The sequence below is a fragment of the Equus przewalskii genome, chromosome 3 (assembly GCF_037783145.1).
Source record: "Equus przewalskii isolate Varuska chromosome 3, EquPr2, whole genome shotgun sequence".
NCBI classification, from domain to species: Eukaryota; Metazoa; Chordata; class Mammalia; order Perissodactyla; family Equidae; genus Equus; species Equus przewalskii.
This window is the reverse complement of record NC_091833.1, coordinates 40,910,323-40,929,080: the sequence shown is the minus strand read 5'-3', so window position 1 is coordinate 40,929,080 and position 18,758 is coordinate 40,910,323.

Genomic DNA, 18,758 nt, shown 5'->3' with positions numbered 1-18,758 from the left:
ATTCCTGAAAAATAGTTTTGTTATGGTTTTTTTTTTTTTTTTTTTTGAGGAAGATTAGCCCTGAGCTAACTGCTGCCAATCCTCCTCTTTTTGCTGAGGAAGACTGGCCCTGAGCTAACATCAGTGCCCATGTTCCTCTACTTTATATGTGGGACGCCTACCACAGCATGGCTTGCCAAGCGGTGCCATGTCCGCACCCGGGATCCGAACCAGCAAACCGCAGGCCACCAAAGTGGAACATGCGAACTTAACCACTGCGCCACCAGGCTTGCCCCCTGAGAAGTAGTTTTAATGCTAATGTTTAATGCCAGTTCTAATGTGGTTACACTATATGACCATTTCCACAGTATTAGTAAGAAGAAATGGAACCTGTTTGAACTAAGATTTATTTGACTACAAAATTTGAGTTTTTTCCATTTCTCCATGTTGGCTCCCACTAGAATAAACTTTAAAATGGAGCTTAAGTCAAATTAGTTCTTTATCGAATATTTTCACAGCAATAAAGAATTCTGTAGTCATCAATTTTTCTTTATAACATTTTGAGGATTAAATAGATAACAACATATGATATCTAGAGTATCACATGAGGGGTGGGAATTCTGCCTTAAAGAGCATTATATACCTTATAAGTATTAGAAAACTGAATTGATTTTGAAATATTTCTACAACTCATCCTTACTGATTTTCCATTGTTGTGCATTTAAAAAATAAAAATAAGGTAATGGTAATAAACCATTTGACATTTATAAAAGTCAACCAAATATACCTTATCAATGTTATTAAAGATCCCATTTGTAAAGTGATATGCATTCAAGTTAAAACGGTAAAATTTTATATTTATATAACGATTTGAAGCTTACAAAATATATTTTACATTCAGTATTTTGTTTAATATACATTTGTGTTTCTCTAAACTATAGGATTAATATGACTCTGAAATCATCAAGTTTCATGGAATGTGTTTTAAAAATTATACCGTATTATCAGGGACCACCTGATTTTTTTTCACTTACATTTATTGAGCACCTACTATGTGCAAGCACTGTGTGAAGCACTTTACATGAATACTGTAAATCATTTCTCACATCACCCATGAGGTAGGTTCTATTTAATATCTCTATCTAATAATATGTTGACGCTTAGGGCTATTAAATTTCTTGTCCAGTGTCACATAGTTAATGAATGATGAAGCTGGATTTAAAGCTAGTTAGTTTGACTCTGGAAACTGTTTTCAGAGCCGTTATAGGGGAAATGCCCCCAACTGTGCTCTACTTCCACATCCAATAATTTTTTTCTCCCTTCTTGTTTGAGTTTGGCTGCATGTTTACATATTTGTCTAAAAAAGAAAGACTAGAGGTAGTCTTTCAGGGGCAGCATGGTGGCTCTTTGATGGCAGGGAACCAATCTGCTCTATCATGCTGCTCCGTATCTTGATGAGTGGCTTCCATTCTTTAGATCACCTCATGGTCCAAAAATTATCTGCTGGAGTTCCAGCCATTATAAACAGTAGGAAGGAAAATAAAATTATGCCCTTCTCCTTTTCAAGGAGTTTATCCAGAAGTAACACACAAAATATATGCTTACATTTCATTGGCCCAAACTATGTCACATCTGCAGCACTATAGCACATCTAGCTATAAAGAAGGCTGGGAAACATAGCTAAATTGTGGGTGCCAGGTTCTATTATTAAAGAGAAGGGAGTCAGTGTAAAGAAAAGCACCTCTCACTTTCTTCTGCAATCACCCTTTTGGGAAACCTTCCCCTCCCTTGGTGTCCAAGGTTCCCCACTTTCCAGGTTCTCATTCTACTTTCTCTTGACAGCACCTACTTTCTCCTCTAACCTTTGTTTCTTTGTCATTTTTCTTACTTCTCCCATCCTCTTCTCTCTTTCTCATAAATCATGAATCCTCTTTGAGATTCATGCATTTCCAAGTGTCTGCTTAACACCTAAATATAAGTAAGTGATTCACCAATACTTCAAATTAAATATTCTCAAACCTTAATACATTTTTTCTCTGGGAAGCCTGACCATCCTGCTGATGTCCTATTTCTGTTCAGAAGAAAAACATCTTCCCATACATAAAGCTTGAAACCTCTTTTCAACCTTCTTAGTTCTCGTTTTGCTCCCACATCCAAACAGCTGCCAAGTTCTATTGTTTCTACCTCTGGGATCTTTCTGAAATCCACCCCTCACCCCGTTCTTGCTGTCATCTTGTGGGTACTCTCAACCCTGCTGATCTGGTCTATTCTACTATCTCAACTGGAATTCCTTTTGCAATCTTTCTGTTACAGTTTATCCCACATAGTGCAGTTAGTTAATCTTCCCACATATGATTTTGAGAATGTTACTCTCCTGCTCAGAAATCTCCTATTGCTTACTGAATAAGTTGGGCATTGGGTGTTTCAAACAGCCAATCTACCTTTCAATTCCTGTACCTTCCAATACTCCCATTCACACAAGTTATATTTTGGTCAAATAAACCTTGCCCTTTCCATCTATATGCATTTGTTCAAGACTTTATTTCTGCCTGGAAATACCCTCCCTCAACTTCTTATCCATGAATGCTAAACTCCAGAGAGCGTCATTTTTTAATTCCTCACCACGTTTAGCACAGCACGTTTCAAAGAGTACATTTTTACTGTTTGTTGAGTTAATGTTTAAAACAATAGCAAAATATAAACTGAAACACCATCCATGCAATATTACTTTTGATAGCAGCTTAGTAATTTACATTTGATGAGAAATAACCGATTCTTTAAAATGTTATAGAACAACAAAGCTACTCATTCAGAAAAAGAACAAACCACACTTACAATAATTAATCCATCTCCTAAGTTTTCACAATCATCCACATTTGGGGATAGTTTCTGTTAGCTTTTTAAAAACTATTGTTCTGTCAGATAGAAGGACACAAAGAGACCGACGGGAAAATTTTGGGAATTAAGGAAAGCAGCTTTTTAGAGGTAGTACCAAGAAGACAGAGTTCTCTACTTGTTAGAGTATATTAAGCATGTCTGTGCTAGAAAGCACATTGATACTAGTTAAATACCAGTTATTAATATGAAGATATAGGAGGTCATATGTCTAAGTAGAAACTGAATCAACAGAATTAGAAGATAAGCCACAGGCTAAGAGAAAATATTTGCAAAAGACACATCTGATAAAGGACTGTTATCCAAAATAAAGAACTCTTAAAACTCAACAATAAGAAAAAAATCTAATTTACAAATGGGCAAAATACCTGAACGCTTCACCAAAGAAGATAAACAGATGGCAAATAAACATACAGAAAAGATGTTCCACATCATTTGTCATCAGGGAAATGTAAATTAAGGCAACAATGAGATACCACTTGTATTATTCAGGGTTCTCCAGAGAAACTGAACCAATATTATAGAGAGAGAGAGAGAGATAAGAGGAGATTTGTTATAGGAGTTGATTCACATGTTTATGAAGGCGAAGAAGTCCCGCAATCTGTTATCTGCAGGCTGGAGAACCAGGAAAGCTGCTGACATAATTCAGTTCGAGTCCAAAGGCCTGAGAACAAGGGACGTCAATGTTATTACTCTAAGTCCAAGGTCAGAGGCCTGAGAACTGGGCCACAGGTGTAAGTTCCAGAGTCCAAAGGCCCAAGAACTACTGAGCTCTGATGTCCAAGGGCAGGAGAAGATGGACATCCAAGCTCAAGAAGAGAGACAGAGATTTTATCTTTCTTTTGCTTTTTTGTTCCATTCAGGCCCCCAATGGGTTGGATGCTGCCTGCCCACATTGGTGAGGACAAATCTTTACTCAGTCTATTGAATCAAATGCTAATCTTTTCTAGAAACACTCCTACAGACACACCCAAAAATAATGTTTTATCAGCTTTCTGGGAATTCCATAGGCCCATCAAGCTGACACATAAAATTAACCAGCACACCACTACACACCTATTAGAATGGCCAGAACACTGAGTACACCAAATGCTGACAAGGATGTGGAGCAATAGGAATGCTCATGCATTACTAGTGGGAATACAGAATGGTATAGCTACTTTGGAAGACAGTTTGGCAGTTTCTCACAAAATTAAACATACTCTTATCATACAATAGCAATCACATTTCTTGGCATTTCCCCAAGGGAACTGAAAACATGTCCACACAAAAACCTGCACACTGATGTTTATAGCAGCTTTATTCATAACTGCCAAAACTTCAAGCAACCAAGACATCCTTCAGTAAGTGAATGGATAAACTGTGGTACATCTAGATAATGGTATATTATTCAGCACTAAAAAGAAGTGAACTATCAAGCCATGAAAAGACATGAGGAACTTTAAATGCATATGACTAAGTGAAAAAAGCCACTCTGAAAAGGCTACATACTGTATGATTTCAACTATATGACATTCTAGAAATAGCAAAACTATGAAGACAATAAGAAGATTGGCTGTTGTCAGTGGCAGGGTAGGGAGGAGAGATGAATAGGTGGAGTACAGAGAATTTTTAGGACAGTGGAAATACTCCATATTACAATATAGCTATATGTCATTATACATTTGTCCAAATCCATAGAAAGTACAAGACCAAGAGTGAACCCTAAGTAAACTATGGACTTTGGGTAATTCTGATGTGTCATAACTGTGAGACAAAATGTAGCTTCATACTTGGTAAAAAATGGACCATTCTGGTGAATGATGTTGATAATTGGAGAGGCTATTCATGTGTGAGGGAAATCTCTATACCTTCCTCTGAATTTTTGTTGTAAAACTAAAATTCTCTAAAAAAGTAAAGTCTTTTTTTTATAAAAAGGACATGAGAAAAACAAATAAAAAATATTGATAGAGAATCAGCTGAGGATATGCATTTACTCTATTATACTGTCATTATGATTCTTACAAGTGTAGGAGGATGCTCAATAAATATTTATTACATTAAATTGAATTTCCAGGCAGTCCAGTGAAATAACGTAGTTTCAAAAAATTAATTGAAAGAATAAATCTTACATAGGGAGTCTGGGAATTTAGTAGCATAAATGTGGCCTCTTTCCCCTCCACTACCAACTTTAATATATCTTACACTCTCCTGAGTAAAACCATTTCTGAGGCCTCTGCACAGCCTGGTACAGGTGCAGCCTTGGGCTCTGTGAATATTCCAGTAGGGAAAAGGGAGGAGGGCTTCCTTCCACATGGGATAGTCATCACCTTCCACCACTTTCAAGGCTTCTATCACTGAGGGTGCCACCTGACCCTGTTAAGCTAACAAATAAAGATATAATACATCCACTATGATATTCAGAGAGAGGAAGATCTTATCAAAATAAATAGAATTCATAACATGAAACAAAGTTGCTAGAGGAGACAGATGACAGCCAGGAAAATAATAAGAGCACTTGAGAAGTTTCAAGTAGACAGGAAACAGATTCTGAAGCTAAACATATGATTTCCCAGCTGAACACTTAAGTAGATTAATTGAAGGAAAAGTTAGTCATTGTTGAGACCCAAGTTATCTTGGAAGACCAAATGGAAGAAATACGTCAACACAGAGAACACAAAATACAAAAACACAGAAATCTAGAGGAAGAGATAAGAGGCTTGGAAGATAGATGCACAAGAACTAATATGCAAGTAATAGGCATTCTAAAATCAGAAAAGGTAATTGGAAGAGCAGAGGAGGGAAAGGTAAGAAGAAAGAAAAAGAAAAAAGAAAAAAAAGTCGTGAGAACAAGATCTAAGTCTTCAGATTAAAAGGACTAAGATTGAGTTGGAATTTATGAGAAATGACATACTGATACCGAGCCTGAAGTGAGTTCGCTCACCCGTTGCACAGCAAGCCAATCTCTGACACCGGGCGTGGTGGAAGAAAGTAGCAATTTTATTTTTGCACAGCACTGAGCAAGGAGAGAGGGCAGCTAATGCTGAAATCCCAAACTCCCCGAAAAGCTAAAAGGAAGGGTTTTTATTTGGGGTTTTAGGTAGGGGAGAGGGAGCATATGGCCTTGCTGGTCAGAGCTTTCCCATCAGCCTGTCTTTGGCCTTGAGACACTTGGAGAGAGGAGGAAGCCTGTGACCTTGCTGGTCAGCAGCTTTCCCACCAGCCTGTATCTCTTTGCAGGGAGGAGATAATCCAGGTGCTTGTCCTTGACAGTGTCTGTTTCCATGGAGGATAGTGGATTCTGGAGCCGGGAAGCCAGAGAGTAAGCAGGGAATGAGTGTTTTGGTTTTAACCCCATATATGCTGGATTTAATGTGGGGAACCTGATATCAGGGTCAGTATCGATACATCTAGACATATCTGAAAAATTCTTGTAGAAGTTAAGAGACAGAATAAGTTACCTATAAAGAGAATGAACCAGAATGAAATCAGAGTTTTCATCTCAACATGGTAAGGTAGTAGACAAAGGAAAAACATATGCAAACTACTAAAAACAAAGAGGGTGGAAACCAAAGGAGCCCATACCCAGTAATAATTTTGTTCATCTGTCAGGGCATAAGTAAGACATTGTGTATATGTGAGAATTTAGAAGAACTATTTTTTTTATTTTTTTAGAAAGTACTATTTATTATTTACATACACCAAATAAAGAGGCTCATGAAATCACTCGAACCAAAAAAGATTCATATAAATTCCTAACATTAGTATAAATATAAAAAACCTTTATATAAATGGCTTATATGAAAAGCCTCAAGGTAGAACACAATAAAGAAGAGAGGAAATAGTATTGGTCGATGAACATTTTCTGTAAATATACCATAGATTATACTTAAATATTAAAATGCAGTAACAGACTGACCAAATATATGTAAAATATGTTCTAAGTTAAAGACTCTAGAAACTATGAAGACATAGTAGATGAAAAACTAATACTAGTCTGACAAATTATATAGAAAAAGCTAGGAATGGGGGGAGCTGGAGGAAGAGGTGACACAAAGCATACCAAAGGTCCTGGCTATTGGGGAAGAGAAGAGAAGAGAATAAAGAAAATGAAAACATTCTAAAGGCTTGGAGAGTGACTAAGGTAATGTCTAATAGAATGTCTCAGTAACAAAAGTAACGATCTTATTTTCAAGTAATAGTAAAGGAATATGTATCTGATTTGGAACACAAGAAAGGAGAGATAACCAACAGTAGAGTGGAAATCTAGCAATAGGACTTTCACATTAACGACAACCAAAAAGTGGAATGAGTGATCACTAGATTAAGCCAGCATAAATGAGTAAAAGGAAAAGAAAGAACAATGTAATATAAATGATATGTTAAAAAGAGGAATTAAAATCAAGCATATGAATCATTGCACTAAGTATAAAGCATTAAATTCTCCCATTAAAGACAGATTGTCTGGTTGGGTTCTTTAAAAATCACAAATAGATGCTGTTTACAAGACTGACTAAAACACATTAAGAATAAAGGAATGAGACAAATGATACCGGAGAAATTCGAGCAATATTGAAGCAAGGTAACAGACTATGGGGAATTTAAGGTCAAGAGTACCAAACAAGATCAAGAAAGAAATCAGATGGTGATAAAAACCAAGTTTATATATGCTGTACACCTTAAACTTATACAGTGCTGCATGTCAATTATATCTCAACAAAACTGGGGGGGAACAAGTTTATGAAGACGATACAACAATAAGAAAACCATGCATCAGATATAATAGGTGCTATATAAAGCAAAAGCTGTTAAAAATGCAAGGAGACTTGATCAAAGTACAATTATAGTGAATACTTCAGTGCATCTCTTTCAGAATTGGATAGGTCATATAGATGGAAAACAAGTCATGAATAATAAAATCATTAGACTTGATACACAAAATCTTCCATTTGATCACGAAGAAACCTTAACAAATTTTAAAATATAAAATTATCACAAAATGCTAAGTCCTTTATCTAGACACTCCCTCCCTAAAGAAGAAGGAGCATTCCTTAAATGTTGAGCTGCACAAAGTGACCTCCTCTCAAAGAGGAGGAAGTATTGGAATAGGGGAAAAAGAGTAACTTTACAGTGGAAAAACCTGACAAACACACCACAGCCAGGTAAGCAAAATTAACATCAACTGTGATGAGTTATGTTAATGGTATGTACCTTTGCTAGGATGTGATGAAAATAGCACTTTGCCCCTATTATCTTCCTCCCCAAAACTCATAACCACAGTCTAACCTTGAGGAAAACAAACGTTAGACAAATGTCAGTTGAGGGGAATTCTACAAAATACCTGAGCAGTACTCCTCAAAACTGTCATTGTCATCAAAAACAAAAAAAGTCTCAGAAACTGTCACAGCCAAAAGGAACCTGAGGAGACATCACAACTAATGCAATGTAGTATCCTAGATGGGATCCTGGAATAGAAAAAGGATGCTAGGTAAAAACTAAAGAAATCCAAATAAAGTACAGATTAGTACATACTGATGTATCAATATTGGCTCATTAATTACAGCAAATAGATCCTGCTAATATAAGATGTTAATAAGGGAAACCGGGCGCAGGATATAGATGGGCTATCTCTGTACCTCAAGATTTTTCTGGAAATCTAAAACTGTTTGAAAATAAAAAGTTTATTTGAAAAAACAGGCATGAATACTAGATGGAAATCACAGTTAAGTCCTATGTAGCCTAAAAAAAGATAATTCCAATATCATTTAAAATATTCCATGTCATAGATAAGGATAGAATCCTCTCATTTCATTTCATGAAACCAGTATAAATTTAATACCAAAAGATGATCAAGATTCTACCAAAAAAGAATATACACTTAATCTCTATGATAAATATATATTCAAAAATTCTAATGAAATAATGGCAAACAGCATCTAGCAATGCTCTTAAAGGATAATACGTTAAGACCAAGTAGGTAAATTCTTTGATTACAAGAATGATTCCATTTCAGAAACATAATTCTCTACATTAACAAATCAGAGAAAGTAAGATATGTTCACATTAATAGATGCAGAAAAGGCATTTGATAATATCAAAGAACAATTCTTTTTTTTCTTTCTTGAGGAAGATTAGCCCTGAGCTAACATCTACTGCCAATCCTCCTCTTTTTGCTGAGGAAGCCTGGCCCTGAGCTAACATCCATGCCCATCTTCCTCTACTTTATACGCGGGACGCCTGCCACAGCAGGGCTTGACAAGCGGTGCCATGTCCGCACAAGGGATTCAGACCCACGAACCCTGGGCTGCCAAAGCGGAACACGTGAACTTAACTGCTGCGCCACCGGGCCAGCCCTCAAACAGCAATGCTAACAAAAGTTCTGACTACCAGCAACTTACTGCTCAATTTATTAAAAAAATAGAATTTACCCCATATTGTACATTTAGAAAAATAAGTTCTGGACGTTTTAGGATGTAAAAATTGAAACAATAAAATTCACGTGTAAAAATCTAGAAAATTGTATGTATGGGCTAGCTTCTTAACTCTAGAGATGGAAACTTGAAGAGAAAAGGTAGCTATTATTTGGCATCAAAATTTAAAACTTTTATGTAACATAAAATGTCATAAATAAAAATCAATACATAGATAAGCAACAACATTGGAAAAAGTATTTGCAATATAGAACAAAAAGAAGCTTAACATCTATGCTATATTGTAAAGTCATAAAAATGATCAGAAAGAGAAAAAAAAACCTAGTAGAAAAATTGAAAAAGACATAAAGAGGAAATTCACAGAGAGATCAATTCAAATAGACAAAATACACATCCAAGCCCACTATTAGTGAGGAAATGCATATCAGGGTCACAATGAAATAACACTTTTTTACCCACCGGAATGGCAAACATTTAAAAGACCAATAAAATATATTTTCTGGGAGGATGAAAAATATGTAACTTCATAATGGAGAGTGGAAATGTGAATTATCACTTTTTTAGAAAGCTATCTGTGAATATCCCAAGAAAAACAAATACACTATCATAAAATGATATACATACACACACACTTATATCCATATATTTTATGTTTGCATTGTGTAAAATGTCAACAAAAGAAAGAAACAAATGAAATACCTATTAGTAAAGGGAATGACTGACTAAATCACTTCACCATAAAATACTATGCACAGATATTAAATATTGAATTCAAGTCGTTCCAGTAACTTGGTATGATTTCTGTGAGGTATTGTTGAGAAGAGCAAGATTCGGAAAAACGTATTTTGTTTTTAAAAAACACCATTTTTTTAAAAAAACACTATTTTTTAAAAACAAGGATTTACCAAAATAAACAAATAAAACACACTTCTATACATCGTAAATGTACATAAGCATATATACTTATGTATATGATTATATAAGCATGGAGAAAATATGGAAGAATGAATGCTAGGCCATTAATGGATTACCTAAAATGGGGAGAAAATGTGGGTGAAGGAGGGAAAGAGTGAGGAAGGAATAAACAATGGTCCCGTTTATTCATCGTTTATAAAATGGAGGAAATGCTTTAGGATTATTTAACAAAATTTAATATGCGAAACTTTGGTTGAAAGAGACAAAACAGAGAAAGAAAGCAGGCAGAGCTGTGAAATGTTTGTGTTGTTTCAATGCCGTGAATGAGGTAAAGCAAGAACAGGGTGAGAAGTAAATCAGGTAGAGTTCGCAGTAAAGGCTGCAACACGGGCATACACCATTCGGGCTCCTTTGGGAAATAGGCATCACCCCACCTGATTCACACCATGATGAGAAAAATCCAATGCCAAATGAGGTAAATAGTTATCGGAGGCTGAGCCACATGTGATCTAGTGAGGCCCATCATAGGGGAAGACGTGGGCAGGCAAATGGGAGAGGTTTTCCCACAAAATGTAAGATGGGGAAGGGAATAATTTAAGTAATGTAAAAATGGGTTGAATGAAGTTTGCACGCTTACAAGTTTTTCAGGAAGGGACAGATACATTTCTCTTACTAACGCTGACCAAAATCCGTGTACATAATAGATCACCTGCCTGGAAGCAGTGGCAACTGCTGGTTCCTCTGACGTCCCACGGAAACTGGTCTGAGATCAAGGCAAATGAAGGCCGCTGATGCTTGGGTTAGTCTCCCTTTCTTTATCATGGGTAACTCTGGGTGCAGTCCTCGTAGAGTGGGTAGTGCCAGTTAACAGTTTACTGGCAATATGCTTTCAATGATGTGAAAATAAGGAAAACTAAACGCAGTACTTTCGTTTTTAAAAAGTGTGAATGAAATGGTAAGGCATTTACCTTTTCCTTCTAAGAAAGTAAAATAAAGAGTAAATGAAAAAATCTTCTTAAAATATGGTGTGTGCTTTGAAAAGATTGGAAATCAGTAAATTTGACGTTTCTCATCCTGTAAATTCAGTATATTAAAAATGGAAAGTATGTGGTATTCAGGTCCAAATCTCATGTGGCTCAACTTATAAATTATTGATTAAAAATTTAACAACATATTTACATAGGATTTTTAAAAACCTCCTGTCTTGCATAATGGTCCCACAGGAGCTTATTATAATTTTAGAAGATTCTCAATTGTTAGAATTCTGTCTCAGCGTCGTACAGTATCTTACTAAATATATGTAGCTTGATCCTTCTGTTCTATCTGCAGACCATAGTAAACGAATTTGCAGTTCTCACTGTTTATGTCTGCTGACTACCGTCTAAGTACTTTAAAAGTAATTATTTTCACTATTATTCAGCCTTAAAAAGGAAGGCAATCCTGTCACATACTACAACATGGATGAACATTGAGGACACTATGCTAAGTGAAACAAGCCAGTCACAAAAAGACAAACACTGTATGAAGTATCTAAAGTAGTCAAATTCACAGACACAGAAAGAAGAAGGGTGATTGCCACGGGCTAGCAGAGGGGGAAACGGAGAGTTATTTAATAGGTATTGGGTTTCAGTTTGGCTAGATGGAAAAGTTCTGGATCCCTTGCACAATGATGTGAATACACTGTACACTTAAAAATGGTTAAGACAGTCAGTTTTATGTTTTTTTACCACAATTAAAAATAAAATAATTGCCTTAAGTTACTCGAGTGTTTCTGAAATCTCAAATGTGTTTGATGAAATATACCTTCTTTTCATGGTTATAAAATAAAGGATTTGTTAACAATATGTCTTTATCTGGGTAAAGGAAAATTCTACAGAAGCCCAGTGAATAAGGTAACAAGTATTTATTAATTGCCTACTATGAACAAGACATTAAGAAGTCTGCAAATATTTTATACATACATGTATAACTATAGATTATATAGACATAGAAATAGACTTGTTGACACAAGTCCTAAAAACATAAGTTAAATAGCAACTCATGATACAAAAAATGTCAAGAAACGGGCCGGCCTGGTGGCGCAGAGGTTAAGTGCCCACATTCCGCTTTGGCAACCCGGGGTTTGCCGGTTTCCATCCTGGGTGTGGACATGGCACTGCTTGACCTTTTCTTTGCTTCTACCCCCACCTTTTTTGTTTAACATATGAAAATTAAGTCTCCAACAGTAATCAAGTAATCCCAAATTCACACAAACCCAAACCTGGATAAATGTGACTCCAAAGCTTTCTGTCCATTAATTTCACCTACTAGTACACTAAAATATAAGGAAGGGGAGAAGAACCTTCAAGCTCCAATCTTCAAGATCCTCCCTCCGTTCCATCACCAATCAGCAAGCCTCATATCTAGTGGTCTTCAGTCTCACCTTCTTCTTATTCCTACTCCCTGCTAATACACACACTCCACAAAGAATGTTACATACTAGATGTGGTAAACAAATCTTAGGAAATGCTCAGAATGACCATGCTGCTTCCGGGGGATTGGCTGGAATTGTTTCCTGTGCCGGGAATATGCTCTTCCAGTAGCATGTGTCCTAACTTTATTTTCATTTTTATAGTCATATGCCTTATCTGTAATATTTAGGGGCTGGAAAAATAGATTTCTAGACTCATTTTTTATCTGTAACGTTTAAGATTCTGGGAACTGAAAAATAAATTTTTTTTTAAATTACAGGTTTTTTTTCAGTAAAGGGCACTAGATGGCACAATTTCACCAATTTGTTCTAATAAAGTCATTCGTCCTCATTAATTCACAAATAAAACAATTTATAAACAGTTACACCTAAATAATTTAACAGGAAATCTATATAACACTAAAGACAAAAGTTCTTGAGAACATAATACTTCCAATATACCATGTTTTATGTCCTTATTTATGAACACGGTAACCAGGATTCCAGCGATGGATGAATAATTTAAGTCACCCAAAGAAAATAGCAGTCTTACTATAGTGAAATACATCAAAAACTTATTGATGTTAAACCTTCATTTCTATCAAATATTACTAATACATAATAAAACTCTATAATCCAATAAAGTGAACTGGTGATTCCATTGACTGTAAATGCCTAAAATCAGGTACTAAACAGACTAAGAGTTCAAAGGTCTGAATTTTTCTTACTTCACTGTTTGCTTTGAGCTACTTATACATAATGAGGACTTTAGTTTCCTCATGCTTAAAAATGAGAAAGTTCATCTAGAAATAATAGAAAATGATTAAGGTCTACTCTATTTAGCATCCAGATGACTTTTATTTTCTAAAAGTACCCGTATTTACAGCAAAAGTCCTAGATCTATCTAGTTTTTACACTATCAATTTATTTCCTGGAATTATTTATCGTTCAGAAAGTTTATCAGCTCTTGAGTTACAGCGTGACATACAAGACACATCAGCCAAACAAGCAGAATGCACACCTCACCTGGACCATCTCCCAACCCTGGCTTAGGTTCCTGGAGAAGTCTTGCCTAATTATATAGGGAATACTCCTGCCAGGTGGTGCAGTCAACTGTGGTACGTCCTTGCTTAAGAGATTCTAATAAAGAAATGTCTCTACTTAGATACTTTGCCTAATGAAAAGTTCTCCTCTTTGGAGGAAAGTCATGGTCTTGGTCAAAGGGAACAGCTTCTAGAGGTCATATACAAAGAGAGGAGTAGGGAAAATGACATCTACCTTTCTAGTTAGAGTGTCCAAATCTACACTAGATTATTAACAGAGTGACATGCCATATAGCCAGATTACCCTTACATCCCAACAAACTAGACACAGCAGGGTAGCGGATGGGCTGAGGGGGTGAGAGAACAGGAAGTTGGACATTTCCTAGAGAGGTAACTCTTAAAGCAACACTAGAGATACTTGAAAGTTAATGAGTCCGTAAACAGCGCATTAATGGTAATGCTAAGTGGACAGTGATTTCATATAGAAAGTTGTTCCAGGCATCTAAGGTGACTTACCTATAACAGCTGAACCAATATCAGCTCCATATCTGCCAAATTCCACTACATGTTTTACATAAAGACCTGTAAGAAATTCAAATTTGTAGCCATAATGCTGTTGCCAACCATCAGCTCACGTTAGTCAGCAGTCTCTTTTTAAGGTAGTTTACCATGATAGGATGGAAAAACAGACTCTGCTCTTTTTGTTCTCAAATGCTAAGCTCCACTTCGAAAAGTTTCTCTTCCTCTCTCCCCTTAAACAATGTTTAACTGATATCCTAACCAACATGTAGTACGCATTATGATAAATAAGGAAGAAAATAGAGTACTAATAAGATTATAGTGTTCTTTGTAAGAAAAAAATATATATTGTAAAGAGAATATATGAACCCATTTGGCACTTCTCAAGAGAAGCATTATAATGTGAGTACACAATGGACATTGTAGTTTATTTCCCAATGCATCCACACCATCCCACAAGATGATCTGAGCAAATTGTGGTAATTCATTCCCCTTAACAATGATTAGCTCAGGAAAGAGTATATGACTAAGTGTGGCTGTTGTAGGCATAATTCTAAAATGGCTCCCCAAGATTTCTCACCCTCATCCCTGAAACCAGTGAACATGATGACATGTCACTTTCATGACTATGTTCTGCTATTTGGCACAGTTGGTTTTAAGATAGGGAGATTATCTAGGTGGGCCTAATCTAATCACACAAGCCCTAAAAAGCAGAGATGGAAGAAAGGAAAGTCAGAGAGATTCAAAGCCATGAAGGATTCAAGGGAACCACTTGATGAGGACTGTAGGCAGCACCAAGGAGCTGAGATCAAACCCCAGCTGATAGCCAGCAAGGAAACAGGAACCTCAGTCGTACAACCACAGGAAAGTGGATTTTGTGAACAACCTGAATGAGCTTGGAAGTGAATTCTTCCTCATATCCTCCAGAAAGAAGTCCAGCCGTCTTCACCTGGGCTTTAGCCCTGCAAGGCCCTAAATGGAGAACCCAGTAGAGCCCTCTCAGACTTCTGTCCAACAGAACTGTGAGATTATAAATGAGTGTTGTTTTAAGCTACTAAGCTTGTGGTGATTTGTTATGACAGCAATAGAAAACTAATACAGTGGCCAAGGAGTTGTACAATGTAGTCTGCTAGAGGTTCTGGGGAAATTCTATGAAAGAGCCACAGAACAAATGGCATCTCTTCTTTGTTTGAATGCTGCTGTCTCTGGACCTAATGGCTACAGCTGACTTGTGGATATACAGGATTATGTTGATGGAATTCCTAAAACTAAATCACCCTTACAAGCACAGAATAAACCTATTTGGTGATAATGTATAGGACATAAGCATATTAGAAAGTGAAGCAAACATAGATCCTCATGCTCTGAAGAGATTAACCCTGGAGCCCACTCTACCTCTGGAATAACTGATATATGAGATAATAGATTTCTTTATTGTTTAAAGCAGTTTGAGTCATGGTTTCTATTAGAGACAAAATATTTTAACTGATAGATTTACTAATATAAAACTAGTATAGTTACATCTAGAGACACAGCATTAGGTAAAAAAACACTGGACATTGACATGAGAGACTTGAGATAACATATATCCAGCTGCAGTTATATATTTATTTAATTTCTCACACATTTAAGAAAGTATATAATTTTCTCCCCTTTTTAATCCACATATCTAATGCAATGGGAAAAATTCAGAAGGAGAAGATTATATGGAAGATATCTCTGTGATGACATAAAAAAATTCTATCTAATACCAATACATAATGGTTGAGACATTTAAAGTTTGGTCAGTGTAGGGGAGGAAGACATTTCCTCTACCCTCTCTGGGTTCGTCTGGCCGGAGAACAAATTAAATTCACATGAGACAGAATAGAAGGAGAAAATTAAACAAAGCTTTATCTAAAATCTGGGGACCATGGTCTGGGACCTTTTTTCTCGAAGGAAGAAAGGGCACTGAAGAAGTGGGGTGCACAGAATGGTTATATACCCCCAAACAGGATGTTTCACATAGGATTGAAATGTCCCTTTTACAATAGTCACGAGACTGCTCTGTCGGCACAGCGATTGATGGAAACAACAGATAGGTCTGCTGTCTCGGTGAACACAGCAGGGTGGCAGGTCTGTTGTCTCAAGCTGGGTGGTCACAGGTGAACTGGGTGGTCACAGGTGAGTGCAGCAATCAGTTCCTAGCCTAAGGAAATATGCTTAACCTTAAGGAAATGCCAATGGGGGCGGGGGGAGTCAGTTACAGGAGGTTACCAGACGAAGCACAATAAACAAATGCAGATTTAAGTCCTTGTCTTCCCCATTGATTAAGAGTTTCTAGAGATAAGGTCATCTCCCCTTCCTCCTGGTACAGAGGGGGAGATGTCTTTACAGATGGAGATCTCCTTTACAATGTAAATGTTTCTTAACAAAGGGCAAGCAAGTTCCACTCCTCAGAGCCTCCCTCCCCATCCCAGTTTATCAAAGCAACTAACCCCAAATAATCCCCACGCCAAAGACATATTTTGGGGTGGCCAATGCCAGTCCCCCACATCAACAAAAGAGATGCTTTATTTTCATAATATGAAATACCAAAACATCACCAATACTCAAAAATTTGTAACTTAAGAACTAGTTAGTTATGTAAATATGAATACAAGAGAGATTTGAAAGTTGGTATATGAGAGATAATTAAAACCATGTTAATGGTCACCCAATATGAGAGGACAAAAAGAGAAAAGCAGTGCCTGAAGACAGAAGAACCCTCAGAAGCAACCAAGACTAAAGATCTGTAGGCAAAAGACAAGGAGCCTATGAAGAAAAATAATAAAATTGGTTGGGCATATGTGATTAGAATCAGAATAAATAATGTCAGGGAAGCCAAGAGCATGGAGGACAGAGCTTTGAAAACTGCTTGTCCAACAATCAGAAGTAGAGAAGAGATTCAGTAAGATACAGATTGAAAAGGTTCCACTGACTTTGGCAATTTTAATGTATTACTTTACTTCGGTAAAGATAATTTCAGTCATGGGGTGAAGAGGGTGGGGGATAAGCAGAAGCCAGATTGCCTTGGGTTGAGCAGTGGGAGGGGCACTTCATCTTACGAGACAGCAGGGAAGGAAATAAGGATGAATGCAGATGTTTATCACAATGGAAATATGCAAATGTGAGCACATGGAAATAATATCACAGCAGGGTACCTAAGCTCAAGTGAAATAATTACAAGGAAGAACAATGCTTAAGAGATTTCCTAGAACACCATCTTACACAATCAAAATAACTATTGATGTCCGGGATAAGGCACCAATCTCAAATGCAGATATAAGTAAAACATTAATTTACTTTCTGCAATTGTCAGTACAGAGTGCTATGGTGGGTGGTCTCAAAAGAATTTGGATATTGGGTAAATAAGATTGTCCTCAAGAGTTAAACTATGTACATGTAACTGATTTGTAAGCAAAGTCACCTGAAATACAGAATTCCTGCCAAGTCAAGTCTGCAAGATTTGACTGCCTTATTGAATATATTAACATAGCTAGTGAAAGAATGTGTCCATAAAAAAGGGAAGGAGGTATTGATTGGCTATGTAAGTACAGTAAAAGGGAATCATCCAGGCAAACCCAACCAAACATAGGGATGAGTGTGTTTGTCCTGCTGGCAGGGCTGTTCCCATTGGGAAAACCAATAGAGAAAATATACATACAGAAATTATTATAATTCAACCTATCGAGTCCCATGGGAATTAAGAGGAAAAGGAGATGACTTCTAACTGATCAATGACGTATGAGGCTTGAAGCAGGGAGGAAGAAAATAAAGGTTGTCAGGTGTACGGAAGAATTTGCCACTGTTCTATAATTTTTTCCTTTCTGTCCATGTTTTGTTTTCCTAACCAAGATATCAAGTTCTTTCTTGTCAAGGACTCATAGTAAGATTGTAAGGAAAAAGAAACTCTCAACATCACTTGCTCTAGAGTGGGATTACAATTAAACTCCAACAGGTTTAGCAGCAAATAGGCAGAATATGCTCTTTCCCATGACCTTATGGGAATTTCTGTCAACTTGCCCCTTCATGTGGAATAGTATCAAAGCTCTTCTGATTTTCACAGCAGGCTTACAAAGTAGACACGGCTGATGTCATTATTACTATTTAAGGGTGAGATTTTGAGGCCATGGAAAGAAGTAGCAAGAGATTCAGTCAAGGTTATACTACTTACGAGGATCAAAGACCTAAAACCAACGTAGGGGAGGATCATCTTCATTGACTGGATAAATATTTGTTGAGAACCTCTAGAGTGCTGGATCTCGTCCTGGGCACTGGAGAAACAGAGACAAGATGCCATCCTTAGTTCAAGGATACGGCAACCTAGTGCAGGAGTGGGCAATATACAGCCTCCAGGCCAAACCCAGTCCACTGCCTGTTTTTGTAAATAAAGTTTTATTGTAATAGCCACATTCATTCATTTTTATATTGTCAGTGACAGCTTTCCAGCTACAACAGCAGGGTTGGATAACTGCAACAGAAACCATAGAGCCCGCAAAGCCTGAAATATTTACAATTTGGCTCTTT